The following is a 12,808-nucleotide window of genomic DNA, read 5'->3' as shown; positions in this document are numbered from 1 at the left end:
CAGCCTAGTGAGTGGAGCTGCCACAATACATCCTGGCTGGATACCCACTCTAGCTCGGTGAGTGTGGAGAGCTGGCACAGGACGCACTGGACTATGACAGCGCACTGGAGGCATAGTGCATAGAGCCGGCGGAGGACACACTGGACCGTGGAGGCGCACCGGAGGTCTGGAGCGCAGAGCTGGCATAACTCGTCCTGGCTGAATGCCCACTTTAGCACGGCCACTGCGGGGAGCTTGCACAAAGCGCACCGGGCTGTGGCTGAGCACCGGAGGCATGGTGCTCAGAACCGGATAACACTGTGCTTGACCAGTCATTCTCTCCCCATGGTAAGCACGGGGAGTTGGCTCAGGTCTACAACCTGACTCCTCCAATCTCCCTGTGTGCCCCCCACCAAACATTTTTTGGGGGCTGCCTCTCGTGCTTGCTTCATTGCCATGACTCCCTCGCTGCTTCCACCTGTTCCCATGGGAGGTCGATCCCTTCCGGCCAGGATCTCCTCCCACGTCCAGTCCTCCTAACCACGCTGCTTGGTCCGTTTGTGGTGGGATCTTCTCTAACGTCCGTTGTTAGAAGGAGACCAACGTGCAGCGTGGTAAGTGTTCATGATTCTTTATTTACCCAGAACACCAAACAAAACAACAAAAGAATATTGAACGTCACGTTCTGCAGGCTTCACAGAGCTAACAAAAAACAAGATCCCACAAACACCAAAAGGAGAATGGCAACTTATGTGATCCCCAATCAGAGACAATGATAAACAGCTGCCTCTGATTGGGAACCACACTCTGCAAAAAACTAAGAAATAGAAAACATAGAAATAAAGAAACTAGAAAGTCCACCCTAGTCACACCCTGGTCTAACCAAAATAGAGAATAAAAGCCTCTCTATGGCCAGAGCGTGACAGGGTCAAACATTTTGGGTAGCCTTCCACAAACTTCCCACAATAAGTTGGGTGAATGTTGGCCCATTCCTCCTGACAGAGCTGGTGTAACGAGTCAGGTTTGTAGGCCTCCTTGCATTTTCTATAGGATTGAGGTCAGAGCTTTGTGATGGCCACTCCAATACCTCGACTTTGTTGTCCTTAAGCCATTTTGCCACAACTTTGGAAGTATGCTTGGGGTCATTGCGCATTTGGAAGACCCATTTGCAACCAAGCTTTAACTTTCTGACTGATATCTTGAGATGTTGCTTCAATATATCCACATAATTTTCCTTTCCTCGTGATGCTATCTATTTTGTGAAGTGCACCAGTCCCTCCTGCAGCAAAGCACACCCACAACATGATGCTGCCACCCCCATGCTTCACAGTTGGGATAGTGTTCTTTGGCTTGCAAGCCTCCCCCTTTTTTCACCAAACATAACGATGGTCATTATGGCCTAACAGTTCTATTTTTGTTTCATCAGTCCAAAAAGTATGATCTTTGTCCTCATGTGCAGTTGAAAACCGTAGTCTGACTTTTTTAATGGTGGTTTTGGAGCATTGGTTTCTTCCTTGCTGAGCGGCCTTTCAGGTTATGCCGATAAAGGACTTGTTTTACTGTGGATATAGATACTTTTATACCGGTTTCCTCCAGCATCTTCACAAGGTCCTTTGCTGTTGTTTTGGGATTGATGTACACTTTTCGCACCAAAGTATTTTCATCTCTAGGAGACAGAATACGTCTCCTTCCTAATAAGTATGACGGCTGAGTGGTCCCATGATGTTTATACTTGCATACTATTGTTTGTACAGCTGAACGTGGTACCTTCAGGCTTTTGGAAATTGCTCCCAAGGATGAACCAGACTACAATTTTTCTTCTGAGGTCTTGGCTGATTTCTTTTGTTTTTCCCATGATGTCAAGCAAAGAGGCACTGAGTTTGAAGGTAGGCCTTGAAATACATCCACAGGTACACCTCCAATAGACTCAAATGATGTCATTTAGCCTATCAGAAGCTTCTAAAGCCAAGACATAATTTTCTTGAATTTTCCAAGCTGTTTAAAGGCACAGTCAACGTAGTGTATGTAAACTTCTGACCCACTGGAATTGTGATACAGTGAATTATAAGTGAAATAATCTGTCTGTAAACAATTGTTGGAAAAATTACTTGTGTCATGCATAAAGTAGATGTCCTAACCAACTTGCCAAAACTATAGCTTGTTAACAAAAATTTGTGGAGTGGTTGACAAACGAGTTTTAATGACTTCAACCTAAGTGTATGTAAACTTCTGACTTCAACTGCATATGTAGCTTTGGTGACAAACGGATGACACTGTGATAGACTACATCCAATTTGCTGAGTAGAGTGTTGGAGGCTATTTTGTAAATGACATCGCCGAAGTCGGTAGGATAGTGAGTTTTATGAGGGTATGTTTGGGGGCATGAGTGAAGGACGCTTTTTGCGAAATAGGAAGCCGATTCTAGATTTAGATTTAGATCAAACACGGTCTATGACCCCTGATTGGTGTCACACTTTATCCCCAGCCCCAGCGAACACACCTGACTCCAATAATCAACTAATCATGATCTTCAGTTTAGAACACAATTATTTTAATGAGCTGTGTTTGCTAGGGATGGGGGAAAAGTGTGACACCCATAGCCACAGGAAGTAGGGGTGCTGAGGGTGCTGCAGCATCCCCTGATAAGTCATAATAAAATAATTATTAATATACAAATCAAATAAAAATAAAAAGTTTATACACCAAATTTGTGCAAAAGGCGTTAATTACTTACCCCTCTACGAGCAGAGAAAACTAAAACAAATTAACCGCTGCTGTGGTCCCTTATACTTTGAGGGCCTAACCACAGTATTACATGCCTTTATTTTTAAATCACATGTAGTCCCATTTCAGCGTACGTGTAATGTTTTTATTGTAGGATGGAGCGCTACAGCTCTCTGAGCCGAGAGGAGGTGGTGGGGAACATCCCCATGATGTTCATTCATTCCCCCTCTGCCAAAGACCCCACCTCCAGAACCCGCCATCCAGGTAGCTGTCTCAACTCACACATGCACCAATAATAAATCAATCACATTCAATGTGTGACATGCTTCGTAAACAACAGGTGCAGACTAACAATGAAATGCTTCCTATATAGAATAATACACTGTATTTGAATTCATAGAGCACCCGTCACACCCACAGAAACTCTGAAAAGACAGAGTAAAGCACAGTAAATCAACAAACATTTTTTTTTTAGATGATCAGTGATGATCCTTCAATGCTGCCCAAGGTCTATTTTCATACAAAAAAAGGGCAGAGAGTTTGAGATATTAAGGATGAGAAGCACTTTTTATAGTTCAAATGATTGTGTTCTAAGACTCTCTCTCCACCTCCCAACAGGGAAGTCCTTTATGACTCTGTTGACCAATGCCAAGTTTGAGTGGTTTGAGGACTGGAAAGATGCCAAGCTAAACAAGAGAGGGTTCGATTACGAAGAGCTGAAGATGAGCATGGCCAAGGAGCTCCTAGATTGGGCACTGGTTGTCCTCCCTCAGCTCAGGGATAAGGTACTTTGAAAATATAGCTTCATTTGAACATAACTGGTCAAAATACATTGTCATATTCAATTTTAGGATGTATACCGTAGAGTAGAGTTTTTTGGACAATCCAAAGAGGCATTATAATTCGTTACCACACCCATTGTGCTTGAAATCAAGACTTCTTTGAAGCAATAATGTCATCCAATTGTAATGATGTCTCATACCTGCTGGCTGTCTCTGTACCTACCAGCACAAGATGTTGAAAAGATGTATTTTTGGTTGAAAGATGTTGAAAAAAAACATCTTTCAACCAATTTTGCTCACTGGGTACCTTGTGTGCCTATAGGTGGTGTATATGGATGGAGGCTTCCACACCCCTGACCAACATGCACTACCTGGGCGCCCCGCGTGGGGAGATGTATGTGGCTGAACACAACATGGACTGCTACAGCCGGGAGACGGTGGCCAGAACCCGGCCCCCCACGCCCATCAAGGGATTCTACCTCACAGGTGACAAAGAAATTGTTCAGTATTGTAGGATTTGAGTTTTATTTGAGTACATTTGTCACAAAGGCACAAGGTGATGCTTGACAGTGGCAGTTGTATGAGTTAGTCAGTGGAATAAAATGCAAGAACTGAAAGTAATTTTAAGGCACTACCGTAGATAATACTGTTTCTGGTCTATGCTAGACGGTTCTACACATTGTACAAACTTACCATCAGTAGTTTTCATTTCAGCAAGCCATTTGTCTTGTTCTGAACCCCAGACCAGGACGTGTTCTGTAAAGGGATGGCTCTGCACGGACCTCCTACATGGACCTCCTAGCTCTGAAGAAACATCTCAAAATTGCAGACTCGTGAAAAGGCTCGTAACAAAGCCTGAGAAACCATTTGGACACAGCACTGACCACAGTCAAGATCATTATATATACCAATATAATGTAGGTTACTGCGTAAGGTATGTCACATTTCTTCACCCTATCAATCAGTTTAACGTAACGGCGCCATTTTGTCTTATATTGAATTCAATATGTCTTTCTTTATTACCTGTTACCCGTTATGGTCACTTTGCCATCTCCTTGTTTAATAATGTTAGAAAAAAATGGCATCACTGGATTCCACACAGTCGTGAATGATTAGTACTCTTTAGTCAGATCACACCAGGCAGAAACCTGGTTTTGTTTTATGCTTTGTTTCCAATTGAAGTGCTTCGGTAGTACAGACACACCTTATTAAGGTGCACTTTTCCCCCTGAAAGTCTGTTACATTTGTCCTCTCCAATGTGGGTAGTTTCAACCAGATTATGTTCAAATGATACTTGTTACAACCAAGTCATTCTGTAACTGTAATACCTATCACTGTTACACTGCTGTAACTTTTGCGCCTAGTACTGTAGCCAGCCACCGGGTAGGTTTCAGCTTGTTCTGTTCTATGGACTCAAATGCAGATAGGAGAAAATAAGTCACTCTCAAGCTGCACCTCACGTCTCAGTACAACACTGTGCTGGGAACTATACTTTGAACTCTCATGCCATTAAAAACACTTTACAACCAGTATTACAGTGCATTCGGAAAGTATTCAGACCCATTTTTCCACATTTTTGTTATGTTACAGCCTTATTCTAAAATTGATTAAATTGTTGTTTTCCCTCATCAATCTACACACAATACCCCATAATGACAAAGCAAAAACAGATTTTTTTTTACTTTTATTTTTATGTTATTAAAAATAAAAAGTTTTCATACCCTTTACTCAGCATTTTGTTGAAGCACCTTTAGCAGCAATTATAGCCTCGAGGCTTCTAGGGTATGACGCTACAAGCTTGACACACCTGTATCAGAGGAGTTTATCCCATTCTTCTCTGCAGATCATCTCAAGCTCTGTCAGGTTGGATGGGGTGTGTCGCTGCATAGCTATTTTCAGGTCTCCCTAGAGATGTTCGATTGGGTTCAAGTCCGGGCCCTGGCTGGGCCATTCAAGGACATTCAGAGACTTGTCCCGAAGAAACTCCTGTGTTGTCTTGGCTATGTGCTTAGGGTCGTTGTGCTGTTGGAAGGTGAACCTTCACCCCAGTCTGAGGTCCTGAGCGCTCTGGAGCAAGTTTTCATTAAGGGTCACTCTGTACTTTGCTACGTTCATCTTCCCCTCGATCCTGAGTAGTCTCCCAGTCCCTGCCGCTAAAAAACATCCCCACAGCATGATGCTGCCACCACCATGTTTCACCAAGCGTCCTACAGATGTGACACTTGGCATTCAGGCCAAAGAGTTCAATCTTGGTTTCATCAGAGCAGAGAATCTTGTTTCTTATGGTCAGAGTCTTTAGGTGCCTTTTGGCAAACTCCAAGCAGGCTGTCATGTGCCTTTTACTGAGGGGTGGCTTCCGTCTGGCCACTACCATAAAGGCCTGATTGGTGGAGTGCTGCAGCAATGGTTGTCCCTCTGGAAGGTTCTCCCATCTCCACAGAGGAACTCTAGATCTCTGTCAGAGTGACCATCCGTCATTGGTCACGTCCCTGGCCAAGGCCGTTCTCCCCCTATTGCTCAGTTTGCCCGGGCGGCCAGCTCTAGGAAGAGTCTTGGTGATTCCAAACTTCTTCCATTTAAGCATGATGGAGGCCACTGTGTTCTTGGGGACCATCAATCATGCAGAAATGTTTTGGTACCCTTCCCCAGATCTGTGCCTGGACACAATCCTGTCTCAGCGCTCTACGGACAATTCCTTCGACCTCATGGCTTGGATTTTGCTCTAACATGCATTGTCAACTGTGGGACCTTATATAGACAGGTGTTTGTCTTTCCAAATCATGTCCAATCAATTTAATTTACCACGGTGGACTCCAATCAAGTTTTTGAAACATCTAAAGGATGATCAATGGAAACAGGATGCACCTGAGCTCAATTTCGAGGTTTCAAACTTCTGAATACTTAAGTAAACAGGGTATTTTTTTATATACATTTGCCCCCCCAAAAAATTTAAACTGTTTTTCACTTTGTCATTATGGGGTATTGTTTGTAGATTGATGAGGACATTTTTGTATTTAATACATGTTAGAATAAGGCTGTAATGTAACAAAATGTGGAAAAAGTCAAGGGGTCTGAATACCTTCCGAATCCACTTTTTACTATATAAAAGTTGATGAATCACACTCACGTGATGAGTAACTTTGCACTGAGACCTGTCCTGAAGACATGTGTTAGTTCCCCTAGTTAATGCCTAGGGCTAAAACAGTCCACAAGCAAACAAGAGACCCAGGTTTCGAACCCAGTCTGTCATTTTTGCAAAATGCTAGTATTGCTCAGAATGTTCCATAAAGTAAAGCATCACACATTTTGAGACCCAAAACAGTGTTGGGTTAGTAGCATTGAGGCATCTCAATAACAACTGCTCAACCTCTAGTCTAGTCTTAGATAATGAATAACAGAGATGGGCCATATATCTGTTTTGATCATAGTTCCTCATAATTTTGATCATAGTTTACGGTCATAGACTGAGTCCATCCAAATCATCTTGGCTCCTGGACTCTGTCCACGCATTTCAAGGCTGTGTTGAAACAATGACTTATCAATGATCCAAGACCAGCTCAGTAAATCCCTGCCATTGTGACAATGCGTCATCATAATGCTGCCTCAAATGTCCATGATCCTCAAGGCGTGGTCAGACACAATGTAAGTAATGTAATGCATGTCCCCCTAATTGCCCTGAATACCACTGTTGATCTTACAGCTATTGTATGCAGTAATCATTAGCCTATGAACCAGAGTTATACTGTTAGCACTGGGGCGGTGTGCCCTAGTAGGAAGACCGCTGTATGCAGCTCACCCTGCACTATCAGCCCCAATATAAATCAAATGAGCAAGTCTACTTCTGATAAGCTTCCCAGTAAAGCTGTCACACCCTGATATGTTTCACCTGCCTTTGTGCTTGTCTCAACCCCCCTCCAGGTGTCGCCCATCTTCCCCATTATCCCCTGTGTATTTAAACCCGTGTTCTCTGTTTGACTGTTGCCAGTTCGTTTTGTTCGTGAAACCTACCAGCGTTTGTTCCCCTGTTCTGTTTGTCTGTTTCTTGCTCCTGTTTTTGACCATTCTTCTTGCCCTGACCCTGACTGCCATTCTATACCTTGCCCCACCTCACTGGATTATTGACCACTGCCTGCCTTGACCCTGAGACTGCCTGCTGTTCTTGACCCTTTGCACCTTCTCTGGACTTCTGACCCCTGCCTGCCTTTGACCTGTCGTTTGCCTGCCCCTGTATTCTAAATAATTCTAAATAAACTTTTGTGTCTGCATCTGGGTCATACCTGAAACGTGATAAAAGCATTAAAATTAATCAAGCAGACCAGAGAAGTGCTAAAAAACTGTCCACATGAACATATGCAGCCTGAGAAACAAGGTCCATGAAGTCAATATCTTGCTTATAACAGATGACGTTCACATTCTGACTAGCTCTGAAACTCACTTATATTATACCTTTGATGATACAGTGGTAGCAATATATAACGTCAACAGAAAAACCAATGGGGGTGGTGTTGCAGTCTGTATTCAGAACCACATTCCTGTAAAGCTTAGAGATGATCTCATGTGAAATACTGTTGAAGTAATATGGCTACAGGTTCATCCACCTCACCTTAAGCCCACTCTTGTGGTAAGCTGCTATAGACCACCAAGTGCTAACAGTAAGTATCTGGATATGTGTGAAATGCTTGATAATGTGATAACAGTATATTTTCTGGGTGATTTAAATATTGACTGGCACTCATCAAGCTGCCCACTCAATAATAAAATTCTAACTGTAACCAGTGCCTGCAACCTGGTTCAGGGTCTCAGTCAAACTACCAATGTATTTACAAACAGCACAGGAATTAAATCATCAACATGTATAGATCACATCTTTACTAATGCTGCAGAAGTTTAATTTAAAGCAGTATCCAAATCGCTAGGATGTAGTGATCACAATATAGCAGCCATATCTAGGAAAAGCAACATTCCAAAGGCTGGGTCTAATATAGTGTGTAAGAGGTCATACAATATGTTTTGTAGTGATTCAAATGTTGATGTAAATAATATTTGCTGGTCTGTAATGAGGAGCAACCAGATGCTGCACTTGACACATTTGTAAAATTGTTTATTCCAGTTACTAATAAGCCTGCACCCATTAAGAAAATGACTGTAAAAATGATTAAATCCCCTTGGATTGACGAGGAATTTAAAAATTGTATGGTTGAGAGGGATGAGGCTAAATGCATGCCAAATAAGTCTGGCAGCCCAACTGACTGGCAAACATACTGCAAATTAAGAAATCATCTGACTAAACTAAATAAAAATTAAAATAAACTATATGAAACAAACAAAAAGAAATTATAAAGAATGCTAGTATAGAGCACCTTAAATGAAAACTTGGGGAAAAAGGCAAACTCAGCTTCATCATTCATTGAATCAGATGGCTCATTCATCACAAAACCCACTGATATTGCCAACTACTGTAATAACTTTTTCATTTGCAAGATAAGCAAACTTATATATGATATGCCAGCAACAAACACTGACACTACACAGTCAAGTATATCTGGCCAAATTATGAAAGACAAGAATTGTACTTTTGAATTCCGTAAAGTCTTTGTGGAAGAGGAGAAAAAATTATTGTTGTCTATCAACAATGACAAGCCACCGGGTGCTGATAATCTGGATGGAAAATTACTGAGGATAATGGCCGGACGATATTGCCACATCTTCAATTTAAGCCTACTAGAAAGTGTGTGCACTCAGGCCTGGAGAGAAGCTAAAGTCATTCCGCTACCCAATAATAATCAATCCCCTTTACTGGCTCAAACAGCCAACCAATCAGCCTGTTATCAACCCTTAGTAAACTTCTGGAAAAAGTAGTTTGACCAGATACAATGCTATTTCACAGTCAACAGATTGACAACAGACTTTCAGCATGCTTACAGGGAAGGGCACTCAACAAGCACAGCACTACTGATGATTGGCTGAGAGAAATTGATGATACGATGATTGTGGGGGCTGTCTTGTTAGATTTCAGGGTAGCTTTTGAAATTATCGATCGTAGTCTGCTGCTGAAAAAATGTATGCGTTATGGCTTTACACCCCCTGCTATAACGTGGATAAAGAGTTACTTGTCTAACAGAACACAGAGGGTGTTCTTTAATGGAAGCCTCTCAAACATAAACCAGGAAGAATCAGGAATTCCCCAGGGTAGCTGTTTAGGACCCTTACTTTTTTCATGACTAACGTCATGCCACTGGCTTTGAGTAAAGCCAGTGTGTCTATGTACTGTATGCGGATGACTCAAAACCATACACGTCAGTTACTGCAGCAACTGAAATGACTGCAACACTTAAAAGAGTTGCAGTTAGTTTCCACAATGGGTAGCAAGGAATAAGTTAGTCCTAAATATTTACAAAACTAAAAGCATTGTATTTGTGACAAATCACTCACTAAATCTCAACTACTTCTCATAATGAAATTTAGCAAGCTGAGGTTCACAGCCCCAAGTCCAGAACAGACTATGGGAGGCGCACAGTGCCACTTAGAGTCATGACTACATGGAACTCTATTCCACATCAGGTAACTGATGCAAGCAGTAGAATCAGCTAAAAAAAGGTTAAAAAAATACACCTTATGGAACAACGGGGACTGTGAAGAGACACAGAAAGGTACAGACACATGCATACACATACATTGTGATATTGTTGTATGGTGGTATAGCACATTGTTTTGTAGATATGTAGTGGTGTAATAATGTTATATGATGTAATGTTTTATGTTTTGTTTTATATGTAATGTAAGTGCTTTAATATGTTTAGACCCCAGGAAGAGAAGCTGCTGCCTTGGCAGAAGCGAATGGCATCCATAAAAAATAGAAATAGGCAAGGGGGCATTAAATGAAGGGGTTACCATTTTGCTGTCACTTCATACACTACACATCATCAGCCAAAGACTTGTTCCAATTCATGTAAGGATATATAATTGGGCAACTGGAGTAACAGGAAATAACATATTTATAACCGAGAGCTATGCCACAACCTGTCATGTCCATCACATAGTACATTTTTATCAGTTTGTCTGTTCAATATCTTACCAGTGTTTCACAGAACAGCTTCCTGGGTAGGGCTGTTATGTAACCTATTGGGTCAAAGAGCATGGACAATGTGTTACAGCATCATAAATGGCTAATATACGACAGATCAGATCATTGATAAGAGAACAGACTTTATTCCCAATGTCAAAATAGTTAAAATAATTTACCATATTACACAACAAGGTCCATGACTGATACATAAATTAAACTATTCTGAGTAACACTTTGAAAAATAAAATGTGAAAGATTTAATATTTACACACTGGTTTGGACAGATTGGTAGCTATAGCTACTGCGCAACCCCATTTGATCTTTTGCTTTAAAGTACACACTTTCATAGACGTCCAAACACTTGCTTTTCCTTATGGTCTCCAAACTTTCCACCTCACGTCCCCATTCCACATTCCCAAGGACCAAGTCTCTGTGGTATACATATCCAGCTTCAGGATCCCCACTCCACATACAATATGTGCCATTTTCTGTGTTATTTATCCCTTAGTCTGTGGCCTCAGGCCTCCCCCTCACAGGATTCCTAAGGTGGTACGGTCCTATGGTTGGGAGTGGGGTTCAGGAGGCACTGAGTAAGATTGCATGGGGAAAACAGGTGTGTTGGAGAGCTCAGAATAGGCTGGAGGAAGCTCTGGGTGGATAAAGTCTGGCTTCATCTCCACCTGGACATAATTTGATCAAAAGTGGATGAATAGAGATTAAAACACATTTACAATACAGTGTTATCCCCAAAAAGTGTGAACAAAAATCCATTGTATTGTTGTAAACCCTACTGTGCGGTACAATTTTTACCTCATGTTTAGGATGGACTATTACCTCATTGTAGGCAGGAGGTGGGCTGTAGAACTCTGAGTTGCTGTAGCGAGGAGGCCTGTGGATGTCTTCGTTGTCATAAGATACTGCGGGGAAGGGAATGACATAGATGGAGGGCCTGTCTCGTCTCTCCTCCCGGTCCAGATGCACCTCGCGGGCCCGGTGTAAGGACTTACAGAAGGCTATGCAGCAGACGATACTGATGCCAAATGTGATCAACGGGATGAAGATTCTAAGGGAAGAGAAGGTAATTGATTGGGGAATTTCTCATCGCTGTAGGAGTTCGTGACAAGTGACAGGCAAAGTCTATTTCAGAGTGTGTTTGTGCGTGTGTGTCCTTGACGGATATGAAGGTGAACAGGAAGGGGACTCTTACTCTAAAATGAGAAACGTGTCTTGTATCGGCATCTTGTGAAGTTAACACCTGCACCTCAGTAGAAACCTGCAAGGACAAACACAACTACCTCATGAATCTGGTTGAGAGAATGCCAAGAGTGTGCAAAGCTGTCATCAAGACAAAGGGTGGCTACTTTGAAGAATTATAAATATAAATTCATTTTGATTTGTTTAACACTCTTTTGGTTACTGCATGATTCCATACATGTTATTTCATAGTTGTGATGTCTTCACTATTACTCTACAATGTAGAACATAGTCTGTAATAATTCAAAGTGCAGAAGTATGAAGAATAATATAGTTATAATAGGAATAAAGGAGGATGAAAACAAAAACTATCAGTCAACGGAGGAAAAGGTCAAGTTGTTCATGAAACGTAATCTCAAGATGACAGGTGGAAACAACAACAAAAACATTTCCCATGATGGACATTCTTTATTCATGCTGTATGGAACCGTGGACTAAGTGGACTTAAAGTTAGACTTATGGCAATGCAGAATGGATATGATGAACTTGAAACTTGAAATTAAATCATGGTGTTTTTCAATGGTAAGTTTACAAACATTGGTTGTGATATGTATAATTGAAACGTGGGTATCATTATGGTAAGTGGGGAAATAAGTATAGCCAGTTGTAATTGTAATGACTTAGCAGATAATAAATAAAAATATATTATTTCTCTTTGCAGGTAAAAATGTATCTATTGTTTACAGGAAACTCATTCTACAAATATAGATTATGTTCAGTAGAAAAAGGACTGGGAGGGAGAAATATTTTTGTCATGGGCAAAGTAACTCAAAAGGGGTGATTATACTAATTAATTCACATTTTGATCAGAATGTGCAAACTGTGCAAACAGATCCACAAGGAAGATGGATTCTTTTAAATATGCTATTGGACCAAAAACAGATCTGGATAATTAATCTATATGGGCCAAATGATGACGAGCTATACTTCTTCAAAAATATATATAATAATCTATTGAGCTCACAAGCAACATATTAATCTATTATCTATTATGGTGTGAGAC

The sequence above is a fragment of the Oncorhynchus kisutch genome, linkage group LG6 (assembly GCF_002021735.2).
Source record: "Oncorhynchus kisutch isolate 150728-3 linkage group LG6, Okis_V2, whole genome shotgun sequence".
NCBI lineage: Eukaryota > Metazoa > Chordata > Actinopteri > Salmoniformes > Salmonidae > Oncorhynchus > Oncorhynchus kisutch.
The sequence above is the reverse complement of the archived record's forward strand: the minus strand, read 5'-3'. Positions refer to the sequence as shown.